General features: G+C 45.1%; 1 protein-coding gene across 4 annotated transcripts in view; it reads left to right on the top strand.

Annotated features, from left to right (window-relative positions):
- Positions 1–590: 590 nt before the first annotated feature.
- The window catches only part of MEGF10 (multiple EGF like domains 10), a 148,595-nt gene continuing 139,757 nt past the window's right edge, over positions 591–9,428 (top strand). For 3 of the 4 annotated variants that reach the window (XM_084779271.1, XM_084779270.1, XM_084779268.1), the window contains exon 1: positions 592–1,279. The gene's annotated coding sequence lies outside the window, so the exon portion shown is untranslated. Of the gene's footprint in view, positions 1,280–9,428 lie in introns of all 4 variants that reach the window. The other variant, XM_084779269.1, reaches the window with a different exon arrangement.

The raw sequence follows: 9,428 nt of genomic DNA, 5'->3' as shown, positions 1-9,428 counted from the left end.
AAAGACGTGTGTGTGTGTGTGTGTGTGTGTGTGTGTGTGTGTGTGTGTGTGTTTCAAACATGTTCACTTTGCTTCAAGGAGTAAGAGCGTTCTTTCGTTTCAGTATGAATCCTCAAGGTAATTTGGAATCTGGATTATCTGCCAAGAGAGCTTGGCGTACCTGCAAATGTGGAGGATTTTCTAGAAAGAGTTTCCATTATGCGACGGAAAGAAGCGTAGAAGAGGATTGCCTGGCTATCTGGCCTTGAGAATGGGACTCTCGCCTGCTTCCGTGTCTATCGGGAAGTGAGTTGAATTGAGAATTACTGCCTGAGAACTTTTTGTGTCTTCCCATCATTGAAGCCATTGGGATTGTTCAGTCTGGAGGGGTAAATGGGCTGAGGAGCTGGCGGGCTCAGGTCTAAACCCGAGTCTCCCAGGCTTCCTAGCCGGTCGGCAGAGGGAGCTATTCCCCAAGAAATCACCGCTCAGGGCAAGGTAGCGGCCTGTGGGGAGTTCAGCGACCCGGGGACCGTCCCTCCGCCCGCCCCACAAGGCTGGCGGGTGACCCTCCAATCGCCTCCCTCCTCCCTCCCCACCTTCCCAGTCACTTAGATGCAGCTCGACTCACGGTGGCCCGTCCCAGTACCCATCCCTTCTTGGTCCCACGTTTGCGCTCCCTCACACCGTGGGCACGCTGTCCTGTCCACTTGACAAACGCTGTCCCTGTCCCTCGGATCCTTGTAGAGGGCCTAGACCCCTCCTTCTGGGTACTTTGATGAGAGGTTAGCACTGGCACTGTGTGAGGCACAGCACTCTGTTGTCTCTTCTCCTAAGCCCCATGATGACTCCAAGTTTGCTAACTTCGTCACTTGGTCACTGACAGGGGTCCCAGGAGTTCGGTCAGAAGAAGCCTGCAGGTTTGGAGCGACCACAAGCGAGCGACAACCCCTCACACTCCACCCCCCACCCCAGCGGCCACTGTCCCGGAGGCAGCAGCTGCAGCAGCGGCAACTGCTCGCATCCCAGCCGGGCTCGGGTTACTGCCTGCCTCCTCCAGCATCTTTGGCCAGACAAGGAGAATCTTGTTCAAGTTTGCAGCAGGACTCGCTCCCTGTGCGGGAACTGGGGCTCCGGGACCGACTTCCTTCCTGGTGTCCCTGTCTCCAGAGCTAAACAGGAGCAGCAAACATCGCTTTCTCCTGGAACTCTGTTGGGAACAGAATTTGAATTTTGGCTGGAGTCGGTGAAGACCAAGGGAAAACAGGTTGCGCAGCCAGTTGCAGCATCTCGGAACCGGGTAAGAGTTAAACACAACTCTTGAAGCCTTTGGCGTTGGTGGCATCTGGGAGGCTTTTAGAGGCCAGAGGTATCTTAGCCAGGATACCTCGGTGCAGGACAAGGAAGGATTGTCTTGGAAGTTTGCTTCCCCGGGGATTAATTGTGGTTGTTTGTGTTTGGTTCTGTTATCTGGGACTGTGCAAGGAAACCCGGGAAGAGCTTTCCGTTATGCGTGTTGTTTTGTTTATTTGCTCCTCTGTGTTGCTTTGCCTGTGTTTGTTCCACATTGACTGTGACATTGGTGGGTGCAGGGAGATTTGGGGAGACATGCAGCTTTGGCCTAGCCTTTCTCTGAGGTCTGTCTAGTACTGCTCTGGGATCTTGATTTGTTTCCTAAACTTTTCTTTCTTTAGCATTAGATATTCAGTTTGTGCTTGCCAGCTGGGATGCCTCTCCTCCTCCCTTTAGAAGTGCTGGGGTTAGAGGCAGGTTCACAAACCATAGGGTCCATGTCAGAATGCTTGGTTCCAAGGGGAATGCTGAAAGGGACAATTCTTAAAGCCACACTTACTTATTTAAGGAAATCTCTCTCTCTCTCTCTCTCTCTCTCTCTCTCTCTCTCTCTCTCTCTCTCTTTTTCTTTTACATCTTTTCACTCTAGGACGTTAACACTTGGTTTGGGAAAACATTTTGTCTCTATTTTACTTTGTGGAAGCATTTTTCTGAATGACCCTACTGAATAAAAGAAACACGGGGAACCATATTTGTTGCTTCTTTCACACATAACCTCACACGAACCCCCACATTTTTTAAAGGGACAGTGAAAGCCTGGAATTTTGTTGGCCTGAATGAAGCATTATTTCTGCTTTGGGGAAATAATAGCCATGCTGTGCCAAGGCAGAGAAAGACATCCTCGGCTCTTTATGCCGGGTCTTACTTTGTATGCGGTATCCTCAAATAAAAACCCTTCATTCCTTATGGATAAAAAGACCAGGTCACATGACATTATCCAGACATGCCATCGGCCTGACTGGTCTGCTCCAGGGCGTCAGATTGCATGCTACTTTTGTTTTGCTTAGGAGGCCAAGGGATTTCTTTGGTAAACGCTTAGGGTCCAGTGATCTGGGTTCAATGCTCCACACTTGCACTTTGCAGTTGTGTGATTTGGTGGGCCTTAACACATGTCTGTATGTCTATAAACTCGGGGTGAAATAATAGTGCTTACGTTAGAGCTAAAACTGTTGATGAGTGGGTAGCCCTAACAAGCCCCACGCAGGGGAGAGGCTAGCTGCTGTTATTATTATCTTCTTATGGAGCCACGTTAAGGGGGTGTCGCTTTGATTATCCCTTTTGTTTGCTATTGGCAAGTGTCAGTTGATAACTTTTATTGAGAAGGGCTTTGAAGACTCACCTTCGGGTTTCACCGCTGCCTGGGAGATGAAGGTTTCCTCAGCTTAGCTCACATAAGCTCTTCCCAGTGTTTCCTGTTGGCTACTTTCAGTGTAAAAGAAGGTGCATGTGGCAGGGCCAGGAGCTGAAACCGTGGCTCCTGATTGGATGCCAAAAGGGTGTGGGAAGTGACAACTCTACACATCCTTAGAAACCTTTTGCATTGGCGTAGGTTTTTTTTTTTAACCATACTTTTTATAGGTCAATCATTCATTTGGCAAACGTTTACGAAGCCTCTATTACATTCCAATGCGTTCTGTATTTATTTGGTTTTATTTTCAAAAATAGTATGCTTTATGATTCTCTTTTTAAGTACAACAGCGTTTTCTTCATGTCTCAATAGCCCTATAGAAAGGAAATCCCAAACACTTGACCAATCTCAACACCTGAGTAAATGCAAACACAAGCACACAGCACTGGCCATTTCAATGAGGTGTTCAATGTGACCTCAGACAGGTTGTTTCTCTCTTTTGACATCAGTTGTATGATGTGAGCTTGTGTGTATGAGTGGGGGCTAGGAAAAGGACTTTGGTGTACCTTCTGGTTTTAAAAACTTTTAAATTAGCTGCCTTACTTCACTGGTGGCTGTGTTAGCCACCCCTTCCCCCAATTTTAGCATTTGTTTGGGGTGCATGAATTATGGATTTCCATCTTTACATGCTAACTAATGATAAATAAAGGGGGTGCATTAAGCCTGCTTGTTTTTCTTCATCTGCCTTCAGACTTTGGGGTACATGAGAAGCACGGAGAAAAAATTTTAAAATATATTAGTTTTTTTCCCCATGAGAAATTACCAATGCTTGATCATTTTTTTTACCTAAACAAATAACAATTTTCTATGGTTCATCTATGTGTAAACCTTGGCCCTCCTTGATTCAGAGGCAGAAAGTCTTGGGTGAAGTTGAGCACATCCACAAATTCCCGCAGTTGGTTCTGATGTCAAAGCAGTGGGGTTGCCGCCTTTGGGGCTTTTGCTTTGGTCTGATGAGACTTTTTAAAAACACAAATCCGATCATGTGACACCACCACCTCGCCCCCATCTCCTTGCTTAAGTTCTCTGCTGATCACTAACTAGGAGACCAACAGTGTCTCAGAGGGGCTGGTTGAAAATATAGTCCCCAAGTCAGTGCTGGAGGGATACTGGGTCCTAGCAAAATGCCCAGTGAAGCAGCTTCCTTCCTGTCCTGTGTGAGATCTCCTGTGCACATTGTCCTGTGATGTTCTCTGCAGCCTTGCACCCCAGCCCTGCAGTCTCATTATGTCCCCCAAATACAAGCACCCTTTCCTTTCTCCATGGCTTCACTGTGTAGATGGTTCTTTCTGTGGGGAATGTCTGTGGCCTTCTTTTCAGTGTAAGTAGTTACCTGCTTTCCATTTATCTTGAAGATATGGCTCAAATCAGACTTTCCCTCTGAACTTTTTATTTCTCTCATGAGCAGTGAGAGCCATTCTTCTCTGTGAACAGCTTTTGTACAGTGTCGGTCACATCGGTGTCTGAATGATTTTGCTTGCCAGCAGGTTGATGAGTGCATCGTCCCTTGTTGAAAGACCTTATTCAAGTGGCTGGAATTTAGAAATTATGTAATAAATGCCCCCCAAGCCCTAATGCAGGGTAAGAATGAGTGAAGAAACAGTATATGATGGCTTCCTGCATCGCAAAATATTATGGATAATTCCTATGTATCTATTAAGAGTGGTGGAGAAATCAGTACAGAATTGTCTACTCGTCTGGACGGGACCTCTGGAGTGATAGGCAGGAGAGAAGACACACCACCACATAGTAAGCAGGCTTACAAAACACCACATAAATGTGAGTTCGTACTACATGTTTCATGCTACATGTTTAGCATCACAGTCGGTGCTATACATGTCAGAGATGCCAATGCCAAAGTGGAGATGACAATATCAATAAAAATAGCCAACGCTGTCCCAGACTTTTCAGCATATAAGGCACTTTGGCACCTGTGTGGTAGCTGGTTCAGTACTGTCTTTCTTACTTTCCCACAAGGACACATTCCTGAAAGCAGGTCTAAACACAGGGCCGGAGCTGCGTGATATGAGGGATGGTGGTCACAGAAGGCCAAAAAGTCTCAACTTTGTTGTCCAGACACAGCATCCGATGTGCTGGTCCTTCTTTAAAGTTCCTGTCTTAAATATCATTTGCTTTGATTATTTCCTCCTCACATAAGCAAAAATCAGCCCATTCAAGATCAATTAACATCTGATTGTGTTGAAAGCTTTGCCAAAGTTATCCATAATAACGTCCGCCTTTGTCCCACATTAAATTAAACGAGAAAAAAAAACACTTCTTATAATTGCCAGTTAGAGCTTTTATTTTTCCTGCTTCCACTCATTTTTTCTAAGAATGAATGAATTATGCAAATGAGAACAAATGCTGCAGCAGCCGAGCTGAACTATTGGCTCAGGGCAGTGCCACACAACACAGGCACGGAGGAAGTCCATTCACAGGCTGGAGACGGCGGCATCGGTGAGTGAGAGCAGGTCCCTGCGGCTGTCAGACTGTGAACACAGCAGACAATGGGCAGCTAAAGTCCCCTGGTATCAAGGATGTGAACCTAGCACTTTGCAAAGTTATTTTTTGGGGGGGGGATGGGGGTGGGGTTTGAGACAGGGCTTCTCTGTATAATAGTCCTGGCTGTTCTGGACTCTCTTTGTAGACCAGTTTGGCATCGAACTCACAGTGATCCACCTGACTCTGCCTCCCGGGTTCTGGTATTAAAGGTGTGTGCCACCACCCTAGGCTTTTAGAAGTTATTTTAAGAGTTGATGTAAGACTCATTAAGTCCAGTTGATTCATCTTCTATAATTCTTTCCCCTAAACGATCCCTTTCTGTCTTATATAAACCTGTCTTGTGCTTTGCCTGGAATTCAACACTGTCGATGAGCTTCACTATGATTGTCCTTACTGCTTTTTAACATACTTTGTGTGGAGGGCTAATCTAGGCAGCTTAAAGGATTGCTCATGCTATGAACAGAAAAGCAGGGTAGCCATACCAGTGGTGTTTTATCTTATTGAATGAACTTCATGCACGCAATTGCCAGGGCCCACGATGCGGTTCTTTGATGATAAATCTCATGCCCTGAGCCATTCTGGAAATGTGGTTGGGAACGCTACATCCTGTAGTTAACACTATTAATGTCTATTGATTTCTTTCCTATTTCATTTTTAATGATTTATTCTCCCAGATAAAGAAAACTATGTAAAGCATTCTAACCACCTCAATTTCCTACTGAGAGAGCAGTAAGTCATAGCCGCCCCTCCCCCACCCCCTTCCACTCCTGAGAAGAGGGAAATAGAATTTCAGTACGGAACACCTCATCTTGCTAGGTGCACGTACAGGATATTAGCATCTGCTAAAACCATCAGATCTTTGGAGCAAGGAGGTCTCATTGTGGGGGTGACGGTGCTGTTAATGTCATGTCCAACCCAGATGAACTGTGCAAATATGGGCTAGCTCCAAAGTACAGCTGCAGGTGGTAGCTCCTATAAGGAGGGGGTGGTGGAGTGTCTTTAGCGGATCTTCTAAGTACTTTTTTTTTTTTTTGAGACAGGGTTTCACATAGCTCAGACTGATGTCAAACACTCTGTGCAGCCGAAGACAGCTTTGAACTTTGGATTCTTCTGCCTCTGCCTTCCCAGGTGCCAGGACTACAGTCATGTGCCACTAAGACTGGCTTATGCAGTGCTGGTAATTAAACCCAAGACCTCTTACACAAAGGCAAGCACTCTATCAATCGTTACACATCCTCAGACCTCAGTTATTTAAAAAAATTTTGGAAGCTAAACAGACAGCCCAGCAGTACAGAACACACCCTGCTCTTGCAGGGGACCTAATTTGGTTCCTAGCACTCATGTTGGGGTACAGGTACCAGTGCCCATCCTCACACACCTCAAAATTAAGATTAGTAGAAATAAATCTTCAAAAAACATGTCTTGGTGATGGGTGTGGTGACTCACATCTTTAATCCCATCACTCTGGAAGCAGAGGCAGGCAGATCTCTGTGAGTTTGAATCCATCCTGGTCTATATAGAGAATTCCAAGGCAGCCAGGGCTACATAATGAGACCTTGTCTCAAACAAGCAAAATGATGTTTTAGGGGTCCTGGAAATTTAATTCATGGTCTTAGGCATACTAAACATACACTTTCCCACTGACTTCTATACCCTCAGCCTTTAAAAAAAATGATAGAAGTATAAAACCAAAATTCATGAACTTAAGACATTTTTCATGGAACAAATAGAACTACAATGTCTTGGTTTCAAATTCAGGAAACAAATCCTTCCCACTGATAAAGCATTTAAAAAATAATTGTTTTGGGCTGGAGAGATGGCTCAGAGGATAAAAGCACTGAGTGTTCTCTCAGAGGTCCTAAGTTCAGTTCCCAGCAACCATATGGTGGCTCACAACCATCTATAATGTGATTTGATACCCTCTTCTGGCCTGCAGGTGTACATGCAGGCAGAGCACTGTATACATAATAAATAAATAAATCTTTAAAAAAAATAATTGTTTCGTTTTGTTCTGAGACTGAGTTTAAGTATGTAGCCCACTCTAGACAGAATATCAGTTGTCTTTTTGCCTCAGCCGTTCTAGCACTATGCCACCATGTTTGGATTTTATAAATACTTTATTTTGAATGAGGAATTGATGACAATGCATGACTTCAGTTTTTACACTTAATTGGTTTGAGTTTTATTATTTCCTCCATCATGTGTAATTTTAGGTATACACTGTGTAACGACAAACATTACAGTTACTAAGAAAGAGTTAATCTCTTTAAAGCAATCTAGACTAAAAGAAATACACAAACATGTACACACAGCCAGGCAAAGCTAGGTGTAGTCAGAATCAAAGAGGCAAATCTGAGAGTAGTTCCAAGTATGGGCCAGGGAAAAAGGCTGTATGTTCTCCTGAGGAAAGGTCCGCTAAGAGAGGATTTGTGTAGATGGGACACCTCAGGCAGAGGAATATGTCCAGCAAACACATGACAATGAGAGCAGTGACGAACCATTTCAAAGGATCTGGGAACCATTTTTTATGACAGCTATTTATGTAGTAACAGGACTGGTTTTGATCTGCCCCTCACATCGCTACCCGTGTTATAAAGGAACCCCTCACATTTTACTGCTATTATTTTGTTATACAGACCAGGTGTGGGCATCCTACTGAGATTCAATAAAAACTGGCTTAGAGGTCCCTTCGCATCCATGAGAAGGCATGACCAGAAAGCTTGCGCCTTTCCACCACTGAGGGAGTTCGTAGGAAGGGGACGGCCAGGGCTCACGTTTTCTCTAGAGTCATCCAGGGCAGAATTCTGACCTACTCATGACCTCTTTAAAGATTATTTTGCCACATGATGGTACTGTCGCCTCAGCCCGAAGCTACTTACCTAGCATGAATGTCGCTCTGTGTAGTAAAAGGATTTGAGTAGTGGACTTTTAAGGTTTGCAATTGTAGAAAAAAAGTTTATATTTTAATATTTAAAACAAAAGATTAAAGATAATCTTTTCGAGGGGTTGACGGCATGTATCGCCACGGAGCAGCTACACAAACTCACACATAAACTAAAAACAGGTTGTTTAAATTATTTTGTGTGTATGTAACTGAAATGGCGAAGCTGATGTATGTGTGACGCTGGGCAGTCACTCTGCCTCTGAGCTATCCTCAGCACACCGTGCTTGTTTGCTGGTGTTGGTGTTGGTGGTGGCGGTGGTGGTGGCAGTGGTTTTTCTTCAGTTCATCCTGCCATCTGAAGCTGTCCTGGCCTGTCTCCTCCAGATGCACCGAGCCTCTGTGGGCTGCTCCAGCACCCTCTTTCTCCTCTTCCAGCCCTGCCTCTTTCTCTGAAATTCCCATTATCTTCCAGACAGCTATTTATGTTTTAAGCATCGCTGTCTTTTTTTCCCATGTTCTTCGGTGCCCTCGTCTTTGTGCCTTTTGCTTTCCATACTAAGGTTTGTAAGCTTGGCACAGCACACAGTGTGAAGTCCTGTCTGTCAGTCAGCATCCACCTTGCCTCTAGTTCATCTCTAAAACAGATGCACAAATGCCACGGGTGAGGTGGGGAATGCTTGAAGCACACATTCAGCCCACTGTCTTATGTCTCTGCACCTTGAGAACAACCCGCAACTACTGATGGTTCTTTGGATTCTGATTTGGTAGGGGTGCTGGGCCTGCAGATGTGCGCTCTTGGCAAGTCAGGATGATGCCGATGGTCTGGGGGTGCACTAGAACTTTTGTTTGGGGGTTACAGTGCTCCATTTTAAATGCTTGTTTATCTTTCTTTTTCTTTTTGATTTTTAATTTTGGTGATGGCCGGAGTGGCTCTTGGAGAATAGCTGGTCTGTGAGTAGCTGTTCGTTTTCTCGCTACTTGGAGGAACAATAGCTGTAATACAACACTGTTCATGTGACAAACAGAGAAAGGCACCCATTGTTTTGGGGTTGGCTGATGTTCCACTTGGCTCTGGCTGGCTGTCCGATTGAGCTTGGTAGCCCCAAGGAAGCAGACACACTTAAATCAGAGAGACAAAGAAAGGAGGTCAAGGCCTTCTTCAGCTAAACTACTTGCAACAATGTGTCCGAGGCAGGGTTTGGGAAGGTAAAAATGTAACGCAGGGGAAGGCACATTTATCTGATATTTGAAGCTGCAGTCACAGCACAGGGGAAACATAAAGCTGTTAGCACTCCAGCTTGT

This window comes from Acomys minous (genome assembly GCF_964271855.1).
Source record: "Acomys minous genome assembly, chromosome: 4".
Lineage (NCBI taxonomy): Eukaryota > Metazoa > Chordata > Mammalia > Rodentia > Muridae > Acomys > Acomys minous.
The sequence above is the reverse complement of the archived record's forward strand: the minus strand, read 5'-3'. Positions and strand labels throughout refer to the sequence as shown.